We start from the raw sequence: 23,642 nt of genomic DNA, 5'->3' as shown, positions 1-23,642 counted from the left end.
CCCCAGGCTTTAGGAGGGAAAGAAAACAACAAAAATGGTAAAAGGGGTAAGTATTAGGAAAATAGAGAGGGGAAATTGGGGGATCTAGAAGAAAGAAATAGTGTATATGATCTTATTTTACTGCATACATATATAAGATTCTCAAATAATTTTTAAAAAAGAAAATTCTCATAGTTTCCTGAGAGAACATAAAATCAAACGAAATGCTTACAATAAATGGTGTATGTGTCTGTAGGGTTTTTAAGAGATAAAAACAGAAAAATTGAGAAAAAAAATGAGTGGTAATGCCTTCTCCCTCACATCAGTGATTACATCCATTCAGCCTCTGCAATGCCTTCTCTTCCTTTCTCATCCATTCTTTTCATCTGTGTCATCTTTTTGTGTACAAGAGTTGAAGTTACTCTTTCTCAAGCAGTTAAACAAAACAAAAGAAAAAAAAAAAAGATGGCAAATGAGAGTGGGATTTTTGTCCTGAATTCTACTTTGGGTCATGCTATGCGACACAAAGATGGGGAATTGAAACCTGAATACTTCAAGAGCAACCTTCCCTCTTCGAATGTCCTCTTCACCCTGCTCTTGATGTGCTGTTACAGTGCTCTGAGAAAACTCTATGTACCACATTTGGAGTAAATCTAGTACTCTACATTCCGTGTAAGCCAACTCTTTTTAGTACCTAATCCATAACCATGCTAGACACTAGAGCTAAATGGAAAGAAAACCAAAGGTATATAAATGTATTGATTCCTTACATGTGTCAGGTCATGGTTTATCCCCCCAAAATCTTGGGGAAATGGTTACTCTGTTCCCTCTATTCACAGAAAAATTAAAGAGCCTTGCCTGTTTCTAGGTAACTCTACAAATGATAGGCAATTAATAATTGGAGGATCCAAGATGTAAATTCAATTATGCCAGCTATAGACTGGTATTATTTTACGTTTGCTGTATATCATGACAGAAAACAAAATTCTGGAGCAGAAAACCCATTTAAAATAGTGTTGACTTACTTATCCTTAGATTAGTATTAACCTGGAGAGAACAGCATGAGATTCCCAATAACTGATGTAAGATTTGAAAATGAACTTTCTTGTTGGCTCCAAACCTTCCCATTGATCATAGCCTATGAGATAGACTTGATTCAGGGATTTTTCTAAACAAAATGTCAGGCAAAGGGGAATAAATTTTGTTCACAAGATTTAATACCTAAACTTATATAGTGTTCGTGGATTTTTCTTTCATTATCTCATAGTAAAATCTAGCACAAAACAATGAGGAGACAGACACGGAAAGATGTAAGAACAGTGCTTTTTCTTCACATTTCTTTGGAAGTTTGAGATCATGGGAAAGAATGAGTAAGAACACGAGGAGTATACAATGGGGTTAGACATAGGAAAAGGAAGGAAAAAGTGCTTTAATTATATCATACAGCCAAAATTTAAAAAGAAATTTTAATTATAAAAATTTATTCTGGAATAAAATGATACAATGGCATCTTAACGTTAGTGAATTTATTATTTACTAAGATGATTTTGAATAGAAAGATACTTTTGATTTCCTCATCTGAACACAGCTAACAGAAGGACCTGATATAAGCACGAGGACTATCACACACTTACTGTTATCCAAACGAAACTTATAGACATCTTCATGGGTCATCTCTGCCTGATTTAGTCTGCTTAAGTACCTATGTATTTGCACCTCGTGGCCATTCTCCTTTACAAGGGACAGTAGGTAGATTTCATTCATGAGCCCAACATGTAACATGTATTTATGGCAACTCTGACCATTCACTGTTTCCTGCCTCGTTTTTCACAGACTTCCTAATAGGAGCTGATAACTTACTCCCTGTTTCTATTCTTCCACCCCAGAAATTTGCCTCCACAAAGTTAATTTCTTTCAGTATCAAACTTGACCCCAGTGGTCAAGTTTAAAAGACTAAAGGCAAAACTGAAGTTATTACCAGGAAAAAAAAATCAGTGCATGCACTTGCATTGATGCTTCTACAAGACCATGGCAGGACAGAGCACGATTACACATTTTTCCAAATTAAACTGAAAACACAGTTCAACATTTCAAAACTCTGGCACTCAAAGTTGTGTTCTCTGTTGATGAAACTGTAATTATACTATTGGGCAACTTAATTAATTTTGTGTTTTATTACAGAAGTTCATGGTTCTGCCTAAGCAGAGTTAAATTAATGGAATATAAATCAGTTTGTCACATCTCCAAGAAATTTTGTGAACGGTCTTTGCCTTTAGTTTATAAAAATCTAGAAAAGCCTCCACATGATAAAATTAATCACCCTTCTCTCATGTCTTTTCATCTAGAAGTGGGGTAAAAATGCATAAGTCTTTTGTCCTCATTAACCACTTCGCCTGCAAATACTAAAATTCTTAGATAAGGATTAATTTACTAGACCACAGAGACATCACAAAATGTTCATTATACTCTTTCTTTAAAAAAAAAAAAAATTCTCAGGAAAGTCATGAATTGAGCAGTATATGAAATTTACTGTGTGATAAAAAGATTATTTTTATATCATTTTAGATTTATAAATAAGATCCCAAGACCCAATCTACTTATAGATTAAGTTTTTGAAAAGAAAGATGCCTTTTATTTCTTCCTAACCTTACCCACAAATTCCATTTCCAGTCTTTTCTGTCAGGCAAAGTTGTTCTTTCTAATGAGGATCATTTAGTCTGCTAAATATGCAATGTTTTATGTCCTGCCCAAATTACTATAACATATCTCCTCTCTCTCTATCTCTCTCTCTGTCTGTCTCCTTCACTAATTATGGGCAACAATGTTAATGTTGTCAACAATGTTATTGAATATTAAGCATACTACACCACTTTACAGACTTGTAGAAGCTGGCTAGCTTTGGATCACACTTGAATAGCTAGCTATATAAACCCGAATTGATCATTATTTCAGCATTACTCGCATAACTTTCCTAAAGAAAGTAATATGCATCTAGCTTTTGCTACCATCCTGAGAAGCAAGAGGTGGCTATACAAATAGTTTTTTTGTGCCATTCACTGGGAGCTCCCTCTAAGGAGAATGTTGCAGAAACACACTTACGAGCAATGGAGAGAATGCCAAGAGCTATGAGACCAAATGGACCAATGAAATGGGCTTACTTGCCTTCCGAGGCTCCTTTCAAGTGTTCTTAAAAGAACGAGGCAAGAATTAGGGCAATGAAAGGCATCTTTCTAGTGGGAGAAAAGAAATGGATGTGTGACTAAGTCTCAGTTTTTCAGCTGTGTTTAGCATATAGGCCTCCAGGCCAAAATGTTTCCTGTGCCATGGTTTCTTGCTGCCTCACCTCAGGGTTCACTCCGTCAGTATACTGACTCTGATCTAGCTGATGTACCCCAGGCACACATGGATTCTATGTGGTACGATGGATTGCTTCTTTCTCTTGTCTTGTTAAGAGTCTGTGAAGGCGCCTAAGAAATTTAAACCACATAGATCACAGAAGTGGAGACCCTTCTGTTTTGTTTTGTGTGCTGGGAATAAAGCTGGGGCCCTAAAGCAAGTATGATACCTCTGAGGTGACCTCCTAGCCCTATTTTTTTTCCCATTTGCATCAGTTACATATTTTCACAGATCCCGAAGACCACCAGGCATGAAGTGAGAAAACTAAGAGGAAATTCCTCTTTCATAGCTAAAGCGTCTGAAACACTTCTTAAAGGCCATTTTGAAAAATAAAGAACCCATTGTTTCTTCACAATATTAAATTTCACATTGAACAAAAATATTCGATTGAGTTTTGTGGACATAGGAGAGTCTCTGATATGATTACCATGCTTGGAAGCGTACCTAGACTAAAATCTAATGTGGTTGGAGAACTGAAAAGCTTATCTAGAAAGTACTGGGGGTTGGGGTACAAATGGAAAGTCCGAAACCATCTGCAAAGAAATACGCTGAAATCAAACCAGAAGCAAAATGTTTCACCAACCTCCGTCCTACCAAATAAACAGGTTAAAAAGGGCAGCACAGGCCAAATTACGTGTCTCACACAATCAGAAATTCATTTCTTCCTGGATTTAATTTAAGGTGGTTTTTATAGGCTTGCATGCACAATTCTTATGGTTAATAGACAAATCAACTGCTTCTGTTTCGGTCCAGTTTTTAGCCTAAAATCAAATAGACCAGAACAAAGTTATGCTTTCAAGCCTGTCAAATTCCTCCTCCACCATGATTCACTGGTCCCTGGATGTCATGTCTGGCCTGGGCGAGAAGCAGATGTCATTCCAATAAGACCTCTGTTTCCTTGAACCTGCAGCTCCATTCATCATTTTTGTCAGATGCTGAGCACACACAGCCACTTGGACCAGACTCAAGGACCCACAGCCTCTGTGGATTTTAAAGGGAAGGGGAGATTATTTCATGAAATTCCTCAAATAGTAGCAACCTTAAAATCGAGAAGTGTCGATGCACAATTACAACACTCATTCCTTATTACTATCAATCCAAAAATCAACACGTTAGTCAGCTACTACCAGGATGATCGGAATTCTTAGTCCCTTACAAACAGTTTGATTTGGAGTGAGATGATTCTCACACTCTGTGTAATAGGCAAGCACTAAAACAGGATGAAACCCTGCTGCCCTTAACTTCTCTCACTAGCAGAGAGAACTCAGTAGACTTGAGTTCTAACTCCAGTACATGTAACACAGGTAAGTCATTTAACTACCATGTGCCCCCAACCTCTCCACATATAAAATCACCTAACCACACCCACATCACCTCTCTTCCATTGCAGAGTTAAGACTGTATCTAGATAGTGATGGGAACAGGGACTGTCTCTGACATGAACTGATTGGCCTGCTCTTTGATCACCTCCCCCTCAGGGTGGAGCAGGCTTGCCAGGAGGCAGACAGTGCATCCACTCCTGATGGGACCTGGTGGACTGGGATCAGAAGGAAGGGGAGGAACACCTCCCCTGTCAGTAGACTGGGGGAGGGGCATGGGTTGAGAGAAGAAAGGGAGGATTGGATGGGGGAGGCGAGAGGGAGCTGCAGGTGGGATGCAGAGTGAATAGACTGTAATTAATAAAATAATAATAATAGTAAGATTACATCTAGAAGATCATCTGACATGCAGCATTCCAGAGAATTGCCCCTTGGTGTAAGGATTGGCAAAGAAATGATTGGCAAAGAAATAGCCCCTGAGGCCAATGAAAGGCAGCTCTGCCATCTCGCATTGGTTTTGAGTAAATGAAAATCACACCACTGAGCACCGTAACACCACTTACTATTTTACAGGTTAGGTTAGTAGCTTCCAGCAGCATCTGATATTGAACATTAGCCCAAACCTTTTTGAAAAAAGTAACAAAATGTGGACACTGATAAGCAGAAGGCAATTTCCTCCCAAACTGAGCTCACAAATTGCTTGGAAATGTTAACACTACAATCTAGAACATCATTGGGCGCATTCTTACCCTTTCTGGGAAGTGCCATTTTCTCTAGATGGCAATGGCCAGCCAGGCTGTAGAGCTGTGCAGACAGTGCGCAGAAAGGAGATCTGCATCCACTGTGAGCTGGAATGGCCTGGCTTGACGATAAAGCTTTACCCTTTCCCTTCTGCTAAAGCCCTAACAGCCTTAATCTCCATGATCTGCTCATTTCCTGTTTCAATGACACCACAGAGGACAACAGGGCCAGGGATTACTCATCAAGACACTATACACAGTCCATCAATTTCTTTTCATCCATAGGATAGAATGCCAACCGATTAAAGTTGTAGGGTTACTGTTCTAAATTTGTTACAAATTGATCTTTGATTTAAGCCAATTTGTTCCTTATATCACAGTTCTGCAAGCACTGCACTAGTTTCCTTATGTTGCATTTAGTTCTAGGAGAATTAATTACATACTTCATAGAATAATGTGTTGATTTATATGAGTCTCATAGAAAATAATCAAACAGGACCCATTTCAAGGTTACCTCTGACAATATAATGTGAATACCCAGCTTTCCAGGCCCATGGCTCATTCTAATAATGTATAACTGCCCAAATGATGAGGTCAGTTACATAAATTAGAGTTCTAGATTCATGTACAGTTCTTTTCATATCTCCATTCCCTGCTTCTGAAGCACAACTTACCATGAGTCCTATATATAACACAGCAGCTCCTAAGAAAGATGACTGATAGCTATAGAAACTACTGAGAAGATGGAATGCCAAAAAGTTCAAATCTTGCCCATCTGAATGTGAAGTCTTAACATTGGGGCTCCAATAAACACAAATACTAATGAACACATTGTTCATCATTCCTACCTTTCCTATAAGCCAGAAACTTCATTCTAGAGTCACCTTTCTCTTTTTAAAGAGAACATGTACCCATTCATAATTTTTAGTGCATCATGGGCAGAGAAAGGAGAGAAAGACTGTCAAACACATACCTCTGAAAATTGAGGATCTTCATCTTTGTGCTGTATAGTTTTATGTCAGCTTGACACAAGCTAGAGTTATCTAGAAAAAGGGAACCTGAATTGAGAAAATACCTCCATAAGATCCAGCTGTAGAGCATTTTCTTAATTAGCAATCTATGGGGGGGGCAGACCATTGTGGGTGGTGCCATCCCTGGGCTGGTGGTCCTGGGTTCTATAAGAAAGCAGGCTCCGCAAACCATGGTGAGCAAACCAGTAAGCAACACCCCTCCATGGCCTTTGCATCAGCTCCTGCTTCCAGGTTTTGGCCCTGCTTGAGTTCCTGTCCTGACTTCCTGCAGCAATGGACTATGATCTGGAAGTTTAAGTGAAATAAAACCTTTCCTCCTTGAGATGTCTTTGGTCATGGTGTCTCATAACAGCAATAGTAACCCTAACTAAGAAAATCTTTATCTGTGAGTAGCCCCAATTCTATGACTGCACTAGTCACTGCAAGATAAGGCACAAAATGAACTAGGAACTTGGAAAAGCTAAAGTGTTATATAGAAGAAACATACTACCCTGTGCATGGGAGAATTTTCTGCTTTAGGTTATAGCAATTAGCATCCTCCTTAAGCTCTAAACATGATTTGTATTAAAAAAGCAGGTCAAGCCGCTAGATACAAACATGAAACAATGCTTTCTTTGCCCCGTCCAATTGTCACTGATTGCCTCTTCTTTGGAGACTAATAGGTTTAATTCCTTATCATGAGAAAACTCTTGAGTTAAAGGGTGAACAAATAACTCATTCAGTCAGCATGATTCGCTCACATTTTTAGTGTTAAGGCATTCAGGAGCCTTAAAGTGGAATATGTTAAAATGGTGGAGATACTAGAGATGGCACACACCTACATAGTTACAGTGTTTCAGGCCCTGAGAAAGGAGAATGCAGGCTGGAGGCTGCCGTGGTCTACATAGTGAGTTTCCAGGGTAGCTAGTGCTACATAGCAAGGCCCTATCTCAAAAAAGAAAAGGATAAACTATGATATTAAAGGAAAAATATATCTTTGATGTTTATAATAAGTATTGATAAAAATGAGAAGGAGGACTATTAAGTAGGCCTACAGGTAGGCCTGAAGCTTCATCAGTAACAATATATTGACAAAAAGACTATAACAAAAAGTTGTATGGAATTGTCAGCCTAGAAAGCTGGGATCTAGAGACACAACACATGAAAAGACACAGTCAACATTCTACGGGTAGGAAGACATAATCTGGCAAAATGAGCCTTCAACCATACCTTGAGTTCTTCCGTGGCTAGCTTGAAGATTTTATTTTACCTTTTTCTAAACACACAAAACACACACACACTTTTCACTTCTAAAGAGACTCTTTTGAGCCAGCAATTTAAAAAGCAAAATTCTTTAGTGTTTCAGTGATTCTTCATAATGAAAGGTCCTTATCAAGAGAGTGTCCTGGTTAGGGTGAACTTTTTCCTGTGTGTCTCTTTACTTGAGAAGCACTGACAAAGGCCATTTTGTGAACTCTACGTTCACCTCCCTACACTTAATTCCTCCAACATTAGGGAGTGGCTAATCAGTCTTTTCTCATGACTAACTGTAGTACTCGATTTTCATTTAAACTATCACAAGATTTTTAAAGAAAGGGGTATGGGCTGTTTTCCATGAGGAATTCCATAGTAATAGATGCTGAGTGAGTGCCTTGGGACCTGAAGCCCAGCAGGAAAGGACGCATATAAAGGTGAACACTCATCTTACCTACAGGACATTCTTCCACTGTCACTAACATTTCATAAAGACTCATAACCAACCTATCTCAGTTCCATTTGAACGTTGCATTGTATGTAAGTTTAAATAATTTATCATCCAAACGAGTATACTTAAAAAAATCGCAGGGGGGATATAACTTATGAAAAGGCATTAAGCAGAAGCATCCTGAGCAAACAGGATGAACTCTCACCTTATCACATGACCTCCGTCGATGAAGAATCATCACACTTCGAAGTTCTTCACCGTAAAATAATAATAACCTAGAAGCTTTTGAAAACCAGTGATCTAAAATCATTGCCCAATGATCAAATAATCTCTCAAAGAAAGACAGAAAACTTGCACATCTTCCCCAAATTAGTTGTGTAGCTCAAGGTCAGTAAGGAAAAGAAATTCCTCCTGACGCTGACAAAGCCATCTGTGCTTCCGAATGGCTGACAGGTGCCTCCAGAAAAAGCAATCAAATGTCATTAACAATCAAAATCATGACAATTAAATACAAGGATGTACCAGGGTCTTATTATCCAAATTGCAAGGAAAAGAATTCAAACCCCTTCTTCTCTCAAAGAAAGAAGCAGTTACTTTAAATTCTAAGACCATTGACTGTTGCTAAGGATCCCAAACCGTATTTTCTGGAGAATAATACACAGGAAAAAGTACAGCTGATAACTGGAAAAGGAAATAGACACACCTCTTTCAAGAGCATATTCTTCTCTCATTACAGATTTCCATCCAGGCCATTTTAATGACTAAGGAAATGTATTCTGGGAAGGTTTGGCATTTTTAAAAGTTCAGAGTTGAAAGCACACATTCTATAAATAAGTCTACAATGAAGTGCTAAAAGGTTTATTTCTGATTTCTTATTTCACAAACTAGGAACTAGGCATAAAAATATGGGGCCATAAAATTCTTAAAAAGTAGATTACTAGAAACTAATAGAACATATTAGTATCCATTGAGCCAATGATGGCTCAAATGGCATTTTGAATTCTTGCAGAGAGTATGAACATGACCTTCATGTGTACCATTTACAGAAAGCAATTTTATTTACATTTTTAAATCCACATAAAGGTGAAAGATGATACTGCTACAAAATGGAACATTTAATTTTTTGCCCCAAGGCACAACTAAGCTCTCCCAAGGTCAAATGTAGCACAAGGCTGAAATGAAATAGACTCTTTCCCATCATCTCTCCTGCCAGAGGATTTTTACATTGGTCAGGAAAATCTTGAATCTACTTTTACTCTTAGTAAATAGAAAGAGTTCTGGAGTCTATATGAAATTCTATAAAGTATTTTGTGGGAGTTTTGCTACTTTCATTTAAAATCACACAATCAGAATGTAATCAAAATACATATGTTGAACTTAACCATCTTGGACTTTTCTTTACTGTCACATATTTTAAAAGCTAAGCAGATGTATTTATTTTAAATTTCTAGGTTTGTATTTGTCTGTAAAGATTCCACTGGAGAAGGCTATGGATTTTCATCTCTCTGTGTCTGATAAGACCAAACAAAATCCTTGAAAATAAACATCCCAGGAAAACTAGAGGTACGTGTGTGAGGGACTCCTCACCAAAGAAAAAAGAAAAACAAACAAACAAACAAACAAAAATCCCTCCTCCCTTTCCCTTTCACTTCTACCTGCCCAGGCACAGCAAGTAATTCAAAGAAACCTTTGAGTAACTTGTTAAGTCTGATACAGATGTTATGCATCATTTTAAAGTCCACAACAGATGACTGTGACCCAGCACCTTATGCCCTGATCTAACTTATGTTACCCTGAGACCCAGTGATCATTTTTCATATTAGTCAGGCCAATAAATGCAGATTTCCTAAATGCCTTATGCCGTACATACAATCACTGGAAGCTGAAGATCGCAATTATCGTATATTGGTGAGACTATCCCCAGTTAATGAGACCATCCCCAGTTAATCTAATGAAACCACTGAACCACAGGAGCAACACCTGAAATTTTATACATACTCCAGTTACTCAGCTAAGATCTTCCCAGAGGAAGGCCAAGAAAATTATTTTTTAATTTGAACGAGACTCGTATTCCGACCCACAATTGTATGTGTATAGATAAATACAGATATGTATATATAAAGATCAATACCCAAACAATTATAATAGCTAAAAGCTTTGACTCAAATATAAGATCAACTGAAATGAAATCTTGTCTTTCATCAATTATACTTTCAATGTCCCATTTATTTCCTCATCTATGAAATGAGGAACTATGAAAATCACCAAGATGGGCATAATAACATGGGAATATTAATAATAGCAACAAAACCTTACTAATATCATCTCATAGCATTTTTAAGAGAAGTAAATTCTAAGTCGGTGGTAAAGCACTTGCCTGGCATGTGCAAGGACCTGGTTCTGATGACACAGGAAGACGGAACGTTTTATCTTCAGTGTTATTTCTACATCTTCCCCGCTCTCTGGTAAATTTCAGTCACCAAGTGTTTATGTTAAAATTTTAAAAAGGAACCTCTTCTTGGGCACCCTCTCCAATGCCTTTGAAGGATGGATGCGGTGGCTAATACAAGCCTTAAGCAGCATAGGATAAGGGCAGTGAGGTTCTCATTCTAACAAACTAACTTATGCACTTTTCTGGGAGTTCATGAGATGTCACACCCAGGTGCTCACCTAAAATGAATTCCAAAAGTCAAACTCCACCTGGCCATACACGCTTGTATCTTAAAGCCCACTAGGCTTCTAGTTTTTTATCTCACTGTGCACAAATTTTAAAAGAACTTTAAGTGTTAGAAACTAAATTAAAAGCAAGCACTGTTCACAAACCACCCCCAAATTATATCTCAGTACCAGCTCTTAGTATTTTCCACCGACATTAAAACATCACAAGATTCCTCCTCTGGATGAAGCCGCCTAGTCTTTGACCCTGCCTGCGATCTGTTCCATCAAAGGGACTTTCTCCCCCTGGTTTCAGTCACAGTGCATACTATCCAAACTAAACAAATACTTATTTCTGGAAAGTGATGTGTGGCTGTACAACAATCAACTACTAGAAAAGCTAAACAAAGAAATTAGGTAGCCATCACCTAATTCCTGTATGTCATCTATCCGAGGTACTCTGCAGGCAGTATCTGGAGAGCTGGCTCAGAAAACCTTTCTCTGTAAAAGGCAGCAATATTTGTTTTTATAAAGTCAGTGTCAGAGTTGTATTCTGCCTATCTTTCTAAGTTCTTTACCACCTTAACTCAGTGACTCCTCTACTAAGCAGGGGAAATTATTAGCCACATATTACAAATAACGAAACTGAGGGAGAATCTGAAATAGTGACATTTGCTCAAGGTTATAGAATTTAGGACAAAAAAAAATTTCTTTCATCTTAATTTTTCTAAAAAAGAAATGTATTTCTGAATGTTGTATCCTTTAAAAATTGCAACAAAGGAGCTGAAGAAAATATCCTGGGATGACCAAATATGGACCTATTTTCTCCCTCTTGTGCAAGTCTTCGTTCATTGGAATGGAAAGAGTTACTCACTTTCTCCTCCTCATGCTTCCATTTTCCCCATGACTTCCTTGTTGGTAAGGGCTCAGAGGCCAAGGTGTTACCCATCAAATGGAAACTGGCTGACATCTTTGGGGGAATATCAATCATCTTTAAAGATGTGGATTCATCCTTAACCCACGCATCCCCAACTCTCCTTTCTACATTTTGTTATGGAATGTGGGGCTTGCGCAAAGTCTCAAGCGGCATGAATCTGTCTGGCCTCCCATTACTCAGTGCAATTCTAATTGTAAAGGATTTCAGTTAAGAATGCAAAGCAAGATTAAACATCTATGGCCAAATAGTTTCTTTTTTGTGCTTCTCCTTTACATTTTCTTTTTGTGTTCCTCTCTATGAACAATTTTTCAGGAGGTGCAGATAAGAAAGTGAGAGTCTGGCTCATGGGATGCTAACATCAGCTCTGCATTACTTTGATGATGACTAGAAACTCTGCTGGCCTGTTTGGTATAGCTGCTCTTAATTCTGCCTTGTTAAACAAAAAGAAATAAGGTCCAAATCTAACATGAGGGGCTCATCATTCAACTAAATACTTCTTGTGGAGGAGGCAAAAACAGTGCCATGTTCTTCAGGTTCTTCACATCAATAGCAATTATATCTCACATCAAGACCAAAGAAATAGTAGCCAGTACAGCACATGAATAACTTCTTTCTACACACAGTACTTTTCATTTTACCTCCGCATTTAATTCTAAAGAACAATAAATAATGGCACTGTGGTACAAGAAATTATCCACAAATTGATGACATGACTAAGAGTGTTTCACATTTTCAATGGCAAAGGTCAGGTTGTACTCTGCTATAAACCCAGCTGCCCAACAACAAATTACGATATTATGCCAATAAGCTTGAAAATTAAGTTTGGATTAATAGTGACATCTTCACTGAAGTTTTTTAAGCAAGAAGTGTAATGGGCCTAAGAGAGTCCGGTTCATAGATTTTAGAGCTTCCCATCAAATTCTGGCCAACATCAGCAATCAACCCACCTGTTGGCTAAATCATGGCATTTTGTTACTAATTTGGAGGACCTGATGCAGAGAACAGATCTACTAGAGAGACAAGAATGATTCTAGTTAACCTGAGTCTCCCGTAGGGAAGAAAACAAGATTTGAGAATGTTCCCATGGCTTTGAACATGCATAATTTCAGCGATTCCGTCCTCATGGTGAAAATGCAGAGCAGAGAACAAAAGTTCATAGTGAGGCCTATGACATATTGTAAATATCTACAAGTCAAGTCATAGAACAGTTGAGAAAATAGTTTTGTATTTGTTTTAAGGAAGAAAAGAAAGAGATCTGAAATTTTTCCAAATATTGCCCAAATAACAAGAAATTTCTTTTTAAAAAATAAGGTAATCTGTATTTACAAGGTCATTTTTATGAAGTTGGGTGATGAAACAAAATTTTCTGTCCATTTACTTATTCAGAAATTCAAATAAAAAACAACAGGACACAACTTCCATAAATATGCTTTTGATGATTTTAAACAAAATAATAAAATGCTCTTGGAGGGTTTTTTTCTCATCTGTGACCTCCTCGTGACCTGCGGACCTCTTTCTAATCTGGTAAGATAAGAGATAGATCTCTCCCAGAACATTTTATTATGTCCTTAGACATTACCTTGAAATCTTAACAATCAGTTTCAAAATGAGTCAAGTACATAAAAGAAGGGACAACCTTATGATTAGCACATCAGTGCACAAAAACGGACAATAAAATTTCCATCACATTGTCGAACTCACTCAAAACAATCAAATATTTCACTGAACCATTTACAACTATCGATTGCACAGCAAACTTGACTTTATAATCTTCCTCTTTTAAACAGGTGCAATATTTTACAAGGGCTTCACAAGTAGGAGGTTGTGAATGTAAAGCAGTCCATTAATTTTATATAAGCTGTTTTATATACCTGTGGGTCTCTAATAACATCCAGCTACAAGGTTACAGAGAGAAGAATCGTCATCCGAAGACCAATCAGAGTATGTATAGGTGGCTGACTTTCCAGTTATCATACCCGGGATTTCTCTCAACCAACGTTATTTTCATGTTATAGATGAAAATACTCACAGGTATTAAGGAATATGTGCTGGAAAATGCAAGCTGACAACGTAAAGACAAGAACTTTAGAGGAGGAAAAATTTCCCCTAGATAGTTTTCCATGACCTTCTTCAAAGAAACAGACATACAGAAACACCTAGCTATCAATGGCGTGTCTCGTGTACATGTATGTGTTAATGTAAAAGAAAAAGAATCTTCAAGACCAAGAAAATTCCTCTAAACTTTTCTACCACAACTTTTCTAAAAAATAACCTCTTGGGCAGGAAAATCAGCACCTCCCTTTTTCAGTCTGTGATCGTCGATTTTATCAAAATTTGACCAGTTTGCATTGTGGATCACCGTGCTGTCTCTTCGAGGCCCTATTATGGTATGTGTGAGTTTGTGCACGGTGATAGACTTTGGACGTAGAGAGGCGAGGAGAATGTAGGACCCTGCGGCAGCTTATCTTTCTGTTCAGCTGCCTGCATCAGAGGGTGCTTTGCCATGGTAAGTAGAAGCCTGGCCTTTTGTTCATGTAAGTTAGTACAAGCTAGTAAACATTTTTTTTTTTTTTACATTAGTGGGACCTCTCTGCAAAGAAGCATGACTATGGGGTCTGCTCTCCCAGAGATAGTTTTCTAGTCTTGAATAAAAGTAAATTAAAAGGACATTTCTTCTAACATCAAAGCAGGCTTATTACTTCAATATAAGCACTTCTTTAATTTTCCTTCTCAGCATGCTATATAAATATAAATAAAAAGGCTCTCCACTGGATGTATGTCCCATATATCTCACAGGGTTTAATTATAAAGCCTCTAAAAATGAAGATGGTGAGAGGAAATGATGCCAGTAGATCATATAGCCCTAGTATTGTGTTGGCTGGCTGTCCCTAGGAACAATGAAATAAAGGCACTCGGGTAGCTGTGTATAACATGAATGGTTGCTCCAAAGAAAAGAAAGTTGAATGGGAAGGGGGAGGCGGGGTGGTGTCAGATATTTTTAGTCCGACGCCTGAGAGTCCACGGTTTTGTCGCTCTTGTTCTTGTTATGAGCATAACAATTTTCCTTTACCGAAGGAGGACTTAGGTTTCCTTAGGTCTGCGTCTGTTTCCTGTGCAGTCAGTAGGCTGTAATACGAGGGACTTGCCATGTAAAGAAGACTAGGACTCGCAAACCAGGATGCACACCCCAGTTAATCGTATTAACTAAGACACCTCAGGAGACAGTCAAAAAGTTTCACTCCCAAAACCGCTCACCGGGGTATCAGGAAACCTCTGTGAGGACTGTGCCAGGGAGATAAGGCTGGAAAAGTAAGGGGAAACTGAGGAACGTTTGAGACCCGGTGGACAGGACCACGGATAGTTCGGTGACGTCAGTGGGTGGAGTAGGGCCCTTTCCTGGTTAGGTCTGGAAGGATTGTGGAAGACTGGCCTCTGGGGAAAAAGAATTTCACAAAGAGGAAGCAGGGTGGGGATGCCCTCCCCCCCCAACCTTAAAGAATACTAGGGACACTGAGCCAAAAATCTTCCCTTTCTTTCTTTTCTGTCCCTGGAACTCATCTTCCTGCAAACTAACTTCTCCTGCGGGTTCATGGAGCACTAGCTGCGAGATGTCCGCTCCTTTAACACTGCCGAGATTTGAGGAACCGGCCGCCTTGAAAGGATTGACTCAGCTAAGGCAAGAGAATCAGACAACTTCCTAGCCAACCTTAGCCTTTGACACAGACAACCCCTAGCGCCAGCGCCTGGTACTATTCTGTTTATTTCTGGATCGCGTCGGCTGTGTGGCCGCTGCTGAGCAGGGACTGGCTGCGAACACTTTAAGTGACTGCGGTGTCAGCTCTGGCGTGCGCGCAGAGCGGTCCCGGGGAGTAGGAGAGCGCACAAGGGGGGCGCGGGGGGGGAGCTGCTTGCGTGATGGTGCGAAGAGGGTCTTTTGGGGGGGTGGCGGGGAGGGGAGTTAGGTCAGATTATTGTTGTTGTTTGTTAAGTAAAAAGGAACTCCCCCGCCGCATCCCGGGTCTAATGATGATAGATTCCACGCTGCATCAGGCCCCACGCCGGAGAACCTAACCACGGAAAATAATGAGGCTGTGTCCCCATTCGTCTGCATTAAAGGCAAGCCAGGCACTTTCGATAGCAAATATATCGATTCCCTTGCCCAGGCAGTGGTTTGTCCTGCTCCCCGTGAATAATTACTATCCTTTAGAAATTCATAATAATTAGGACTCTCGTGCACCCCTCCCCCCACTCTCTCCCACCCCAGAGCTCAACATTTTAAAGGCGCCCGATCCGTCACGGCGATTGGATAGCTCCAGTCACTTCTCAGTGAGGGTGCTGGGGCCGATACAGAGAGATTTTGTTCCTGAGAAAAGAAAGACAGTTTCCCTCTCTGTGCCTCGCTTTCCTCATTTGTGACTTACACATTGCTAAAGAGTCTTCTAGCTGCACACTACATGATACATGTTTCTGATTGGAGGGAAAGATTGATTTAATAAACAGAAAAAGTTAGAGAAGCGAGGATTTTCGTGCCCCGCCCACGCCTTTACTAAACTGGCAATCACGTGACTCCCCCAACCCCAGACGGAGTCCGAGGAGGGGGTTCTGACCACGGAACACATTAGGGGCCTAGCGATTGGAGCTTGGTGTTCCTGGATGATTGGCAGTGGAAAGCGGGTTGTTAAAACCGCAGCCGCTTGGTTAGGGAGGTCCGCGGACAGCCAGCATCCTAACTCGACTTTAAGGACTGCGGTGAAGGCCCTGAGCCCCAGGCGGGGCGGAGCTTGAGGCGCTGGCCGTGGTGCTGAAGACGGCTCTCCAGGCCTCAGGGAGGCACCCCGCGGATTCGCTCCCCAGTCCACTAAAGAGCTTCGAGCTGGAGTACCGCCGCCGGCCAGCCCGCACTTCCCGGAGCACTGAAGGTCGGTGAAGGAGACCAAAAGTTTCCCGTGTGACGGCATGGGCTCCAAAGACAAGAACGCTGTGACCATATTTTCACAAAGCCTGCTGGCATTCCTCCTGGTCACAGGAGGCAAAGAGCGGACGACGAAGTGAGCGAACGTGGCCGAGTTGGTCTGGAAACCTTCCTAACCTGGACATTGCGTCTTTGGGTAGAGGAGTGAGTTGCGGAGTGAAAGACTGCTACGTCGAAAAAAAAGTTTCTCGGTTCTTACAGAGGTGACTGAAATGGTCTTCCAAATCAACCTGGAATGGTCGGGGAGGCTAGGACTTAGCTCCTGGTGTGCGGGGGAAGAGCCCCCCCATCCCCCGAGGGACAAGTGTACCTATACTTGGCTCGAGCCCTTGGCAGCCTCTGGGTTTCTATTAGGGCGCCGGGGAAACGGGGGTGAGGCCGGGCTGCAGTCAGCTTTGCCGGACACGCAGAGACCCCTCCTCCCCACCCAGCCAGTTAGTCTCTAAGGAAACACTTAGCTCTTCCGAGCAACAATTTGTCTCGTTGTCGGAGAAAGAAACCCTACAAGAAAAGCATCCCGGTTCTCCATTCTCATGCAGATGAGGCGATGTGCTCCGCCTGGGCCTGTGGATCCCCACCCCCCACTTCACTCCCACCCCATTTCCGGCTTGCGCCAGTAAAATACCCTCATTCATTTCAAGGAAGAGTGAACTTGAGGGGCTCGTTCTGCCCTCTCGCCACTCCCGGGACCCCCTCTCAGCTCCTAGCTTCACCGCCCGGGACTCCCCGCAACTCGATTTTTCACCCTCCAGAGCTCTGGATTAGATGGGGAGGAGGAGGGCCTTCCACGGTAAAGGGCAGCCCAGCAAGGGAATGCTCTCCGTACATCACACACACACACACACACACACACACACACACACACACACACAGCCAGCCCTCGTCTCCATAAAAGCTGTTTGCAGAGTAGGTGCTTAGGTTTGCAGCCGGCAGCGGGGAGGCAGCACGCTGGTCAGAAGTTTAAACAACAGCCAGTACCGGAGAGGGCAGACTGACTACAAAGTTGAAAAATAAACAAACATGTTCTCGGGCGCCCGGGAGGGGCACGAAAGCAGCAGCCAACACATATCATCTCAATAAAACGCCGCGCTTGGAAAGCCTGCACAGTAATTGAGACAGGCGCTCTTTTCTGATCTGGGTTGGCATTTCCTCATCTCGAGCTGACAGAGCCAGCTCAGGAAATTGCTGGTAATATTCATCTGGGGAGCACTTTCATTAAACGTAATTCATTCGACTTTCACAATAAATTGAGTGACATCCTTACAGCGGAACCTTTTTATCCTTGATTAAGTGCTTGCCAAGCTTTGGTTCCCCACTTTATTGTCACATTCCTTCGAGCAGAGTCGTCAACATGCCAATCTGCAGCAGAAAAATGAGCGCTGTGTGTTTACCGAGCTCCGGGAGGGGTTAGTGCTGACGCCGTGAAAAAGAGCTGATCTCGAACTTGACTAGCGGATAAATCAAGGCCGCAACTTCCAGCAAACTCGAGGCGGGCCCGGAAGAACTGTGACCCGGAGAAGGCGGCTGAAGGCGACAGCGGGACCCGCCTTGCGACTCCGCGGCGCACAGAAGCCGCTGACCCGACGGCGCGGCTCACAGCTTTGCCCTCCTCCTCCCTTTAATTAAAATGGTGACAACTGTTAGGTCTTAAAATGAGATCGGAAGCTCCAAGACGACAGAATTGTCCCAAGGGGACTTTCTTGAACTGATTCAAAGCTAGACATTTTCTGTTTACAAAAGGAAGAAAGAAAGAATGCGCCCTTTCTAGCCTGCCTTTGGAAAGCCGACAAACTTGCAGGGCTTGCGCTGGCCTGCTATGAGGGCAGAGGAGCGCAAGGCTTGTTGTCCCTTCCTCGGATTCCCCTTTGACTCTTGAGCTGGAGCACCTCACTGGCGGTCTCTTAGGATCCTGGAACTCCAGCCGAAGGGCGACGAATACTCCAGTATTCCAGGACTGGGCGGACAGGAAGCAGACACCTCTGCCAGTACGTGGCCCTTCCTCCCTCGATGCGCCCCAACTCCATTCCCCACCCCTTATAAAATCAAAGACGCCCAGGACAGAGAATTGCTTATTTGAAAAAGCAATATCCATATGCTTTCATCACTCAAATGCCCTTTTGAAAATATTGTCGACAGTGGTTATTATCTGGACAATGCTGTCAATTTCTGTAGTCTGCAGAAAATCTTCCCTCAGATAGAAAAGTAGGACATTGGGCACCTATCTCAAAAAAAAGCAACCAATTTCCCTTCCACCGGATATATTTTTCACCCAGACAACACTTTCATTAAGGGGGAAATAGCCATCAACAATTTAAAGCCAAATAGAAATCAGCCTCACACAAAAGGAGCCACAAATTTAATAGCCTCTGGGAACATACCACAGACAGAATTGGTGAAATTCTGGTTTTCTCTCCCTCTGCTCCCAATGTGGAAGGCAGTATCTTGGAAGCTCTCACTAGAAGGCCCAAGGCTACAATACTCCTGCAAATGGGACAAAGGGGTGAACTACCCAAGTGCTTCTCAGTCACTGAGAGCTCCTTTCCTGCCAAGGTGGGGTTGAGCCTTTTGAGAAAGGACCAGGAAGAAGCAAGGCCCTCTCTCCATCCTGCAGATGTGCTCCTTGGGGCTGACAAGACCTCTTGCTGTGCTGCTGAGCTACAGGCTCCTCAAAGCATCTGAGCTTGGTCCTGTATCTGGACTTAAGCTCTGGGGCAGAAAAGGGGGGAAATTTGGCCTAAGAAGAAAATTTTTAGGCTGCTTCCAAGAACAAGCTTTAACAGAAAACAGCCATGACTAGGTAGCTCTTTTTATCTGCTATAAGGAATAATTTCAAACTGATTAACGCTTCCAGTGGGCAACTAGCTTAATCTTCGAGGGACGAGAAGTATACAGACCCAGTTCAAAGGCTAGACCAGATCTGGGTACCTGCTTTCCTTCGGCCTTCATAATCCCTAACAGACACTTTCATAGTGAGTTAAATTTGTCTAATGGTTTACCTGCTAGCAATTTGGCAGTATAAGCTCTGCAGGCATATTCAACACTTTTAAAACTCAGTTAAACAACTGATGTAAAAGTCACGTCACAAAAAAAACCCAAATTGGTGCAAATAGGTAGCCCAAACGTTAGGTCCAAAGGTTTGGAAAAGATTTTTAATTCTTACCTATTGGGGCTAAGAAAGCAACCAAGTTACTAGCTCTTGAAATTCCTTGCAAAACTGATGGCGCCTCTCCATGAAGATAGTGCTGTGACTGAATGTACAACTGATGACAAACACAGCATCTATCCTTTGTCAGAGTCTCTGGACTCAGTGTCTGAGTCACTCTTCTTCACATACTCAGCAGTGCTTTCACTTTGCTCTCTGAGGTGTCACATTCTCCACTGAGAGAACCTCTCCCTCTTCCCTAGTGTGGTCTTCAATGCAACCCCTTGGGAATAAATTAGTTTATAACCCTTCCTACCCATTTTTTTTTTAAAACAAGAGACCGTATCTGTCCACTTTACTCAGTGCGCTCTTTAATTAAACTTAAAGGTTATAGTCTGGTTATCTCATTATCTTGTATTCAGAATATCCTGAAATTGGTCCAGGACTGATACAGAATAAAGAGTGAAGGACTTTAATAAAGATAACACATTACACCATAGGTTTCCTTCCGCTGTTCAGATGTTTAAATCCGAAGTACACAACATTTAGTAAGCAGTAGTTTTCCTTACATTTGTTTATAAAGAATGGTTTCCTACTTCCTATTATTAATGAATTTATTTTTTATGGTTAGGGCTTACCCAGTTGTGAAAGCTGAGAACTCAAGATAATGGGTTTCAGAAGGTAGATCTGCAAAGCTGTCTGTGTTCAATTTCCCATTGCAATACAAAAATAAGCTTCTGGTATAAAACAAGACAGACCAATCTTTCAATAAACACATAGTAAAATAAAAATGAAAGAAATAAAACCCCTCAACTTAAGACAGGCATTCAGAGACCTCTGGACCAAGAAACACACCTTGTGAGCATTCACTCACATGCTGGCCTACCAGACAGAGGCTTGCTCCTCATAAGAATGACTCTCGAAATTCAGACACTTAAATTCATGTCCTATAAACAGTGACCTACAATATTTCTGCATAGGAGACATCTAAACAAGCCTTGCTCAAAATGTGGGGAATAGTCTTCGGGAAATGTGTCTGAGATCCCACACCCATAAAGCAAAGGTGGACTGGCAACACTAGCTAGGAGGCAAGCCACAGAATGCTTCAGTCAGTTAACTGATGGTGTCATTCACAAAAGCAAAGAATTATGTATTAGCTCCTCCCTGGTTCATAACAGCTCAAGGAAAAAAAATGTTTTGGGTTTTTGTTTTTGTTTTTTCTCCACCACACCTTCCTAGAGTTTACCTTGGTGCTGGTACTGCTAAGCTGTGTGCATCTGTTGCAGGATTTTGCAAAGGGCTGACATGTCCTAGGATGCAGTCACAAATGGATGCTTAGTTCTGTTGCTGTAGCTGGTATTTAATGAAACTCAGGAAAAGAAGCTGTGTGTGTGTGTGTGTGTGTGTGTGTTTTCATCTGTTCGTTGCTACAGAGTTTTAATCAAGACTCCCTACTTCTTCATTTACCTAAAACCACCCTAAGTGCCCAATTCATCCTTTGGAACCCATTTTTATGGTAAAAGTCAGCTTCCTTCCCCAGGAAAACAGCCTGGAATTTTTCTGGCAAATAGCTGTGGGGTTGCAATCCCTCCCTCGGAACACTGTCTTGGGTCACAGCCACCAGCCTTTTGTTTTTGTGGTGTGTGTGGTTTCTAATCCCCGACACACAAAACAACTTTAGATTGGGGAGAAAAGAATGGACTTCTAAATCGCCTTCTCTTTTTTATTGTTCACATTTCGTATTGTTTTGAGTGAAATTGGAAAAATTGTCTCCTTTCTCTGTGTTGCCAAAAGGCATTCAGGTAATGAAGTCTGCAACTAAACTGTAATTGAATCAGCATAATTTGCACACTGAATGGTTTTCAAATGCTCCCAGTTTACAATTAAAGGAGAATTAATGCGCTTGTTGTTGAGAACGCGGCGCATTAGAATAAATCCAGCACTGTTGTTGTAATGAGCGGAAAACGGTTTAACTGCCAACAAACACATTTAAAATTTAACACAACGTATTGATTTCACTTCTGCTTTTGATAGATTATTTTCCAGACTATCGAAATACCGGCCTCAAGCAATAAACTGCTCCATAGCGGAGAGCCCTGGCCTTGTGTGTGTGAGAGAGAGCACAGCCCAAGGACATAAGAACAGTCCTAGGGTTCGAATCGTTCCTAAAGGTGTGCGGAGAAGAGGGGCACAGTTGGTATGACGATCCGGGGAACCATTGGTGTTCCTCCGCCGCGGCTTTCACTTTTCACTTGTCACTCCCTCCCACCTTACCCAATTAAAAATTATAAACACAATAAATGCTGTGTTTCCTTTGATGGTACTTTCTGCCCTCCAACTCCGGGTCCTCGGTGTCGGTGGGCTTACGGGACACAGGTGGGAGCGATGATGACAGAAGGTAGGAAATAGGAAGGACATCTTTTGCCTTCGGTCTGCCGGGGAAAGCACGGGCCCGCGACAGTCGGAAAAGCTGTTCTTTTGGATTGGTTGCCCTGGCTTTCACCTGTTTACCCCCAAGGTGTCCTGTGGGCGAGGACATTGATGCGCAGCGCCCTCTGGCGTCTGCTCCTGCTACAATCAGGAGATGGAGGTGGAAAGTGGCAACCCTGTGGGTTCTTGAGATGCAGCCGGAAGCCGGAACCGGGTAAATACACTTACTCACACACACTCGCGCGCGTAGGTACCGGATTCACGGAACTCTCAGCCCCGCGATCGCAGGCACCAGAGCGGAGGCCGAACGACACGGCCGCTCGCGGGGATAGCACACTACGGCTTCCAGCCTTGTGGATTCGGTAGCTCTTGGGAGTGGACGACACTAACGCCACCCCTAGTGACATTTATCCAGCGGGTTAGGGGACTCCTGCTGTACCGCAGCGCCTGCGCTCCCCCCCCCCCCAACACCTGGAGTTCTCGGGGCAATCCCGCCTCCCGGAAGCCGGTTCTGAGCCATAGACTCAACTTTGCCGGCAGAAATCCAGTGTCCCTGGACCTCCGAGGAATCAGACCCGAAAGAAGTCACACTCCGCTAGGCTCGCTGTGGTGTCAACTCCCAAATCACACAAATGCGATCCGCCCTGCTTCTGTGCTAAGACTGTGTCAGGTCCAAACCGCAGAAAACTGTTTCTGGAGGAACCTGGACAGGGGCGGGGGGGGGGGGGGCTATGGGTAAGATTCTCTCCCTAGGGACAAGGCCTGCCATTTCCCCCAAAAAGAAAGCCCTCGCTAAAACTACGGTTCGGCTGTTTAATGAGAACCAGGGCTCGGAAGAAGAGGGAGGGTTCTGTCTGCAGGTGTACCTCTGCCCTAACTGCCTGGTCGTTCAGTGTGTGGCCGTGGGTAAACGCACACCAGCTGCACCCCTGTAAGCATCAGGAAGTTACCAGCACTTTTTCATGTGCCACAAATCCCAACTAGGGGCGGTGGGTAGGTTCCTGTTCGGTTCTTCAACCCCACCTCCACGCACTTTCCCTTAAACTGGGTGGGTTAAGAACTGGGGCTAAGAGTTCCACGATTCCCACTACTTTTCTCCTTCCACCCAAGGCGTCCTCCTCCTACCCCCCCCCCAGCTGCCTCTGCCTTCTGGACGCGCAGAGCACAGGTAAAGCTAGTCGCTGTTAAGAATCACAATCCGGAGATGGGGGAACAGAGCGAGAAATAGGCAGGAGAACCTGGAAAACTCCCGCAGCTCCCCAAAGTTCCTCCACTGCCTGTGGGAGCACGCAGCTCCCACGGAACTGGCGACCTCGCCACCCTCCCGCCCCCCAAGTTGCTCGGCCTCCCGGTTAGG

The 23,642-nt window shown here is 42.3% G+C and overlaps 1 protein-coding gene across 2 annotated transcripts in view; it reads right to left on the bottom strand.

Moving 5' to 3' along the window:
• Nxph1 (neurexophilin 1) overlaps positions 1–23,642 on the bottom strand; it is a 316,808-nt gene that overhangs the window by 290,880 nt on the left and 2,286 nt on the right. The gene's annotated exons all lie outside the window — the stretch shown is intronic.

Source organism: Meriones unguiculatus, chromosome 21 (genome assembly GCF_030254825.1).
Source record: "Meriones unguiculatus strain TT.TT164.6M chromosome 21, Bangor_MerUng_6.1, whole genome shotgun sequence".
Taxonomy (NCBI): Eukaryota; Metazoa; Chordata; class Mammalia; order Rodentia; family Muridae; genus Meriones; species Meriones unguiculatus.
Note: the sequence above shows the minus strand (reverse complement) of the source record. Positions and strands in the feature narration are given on the sequence as shown.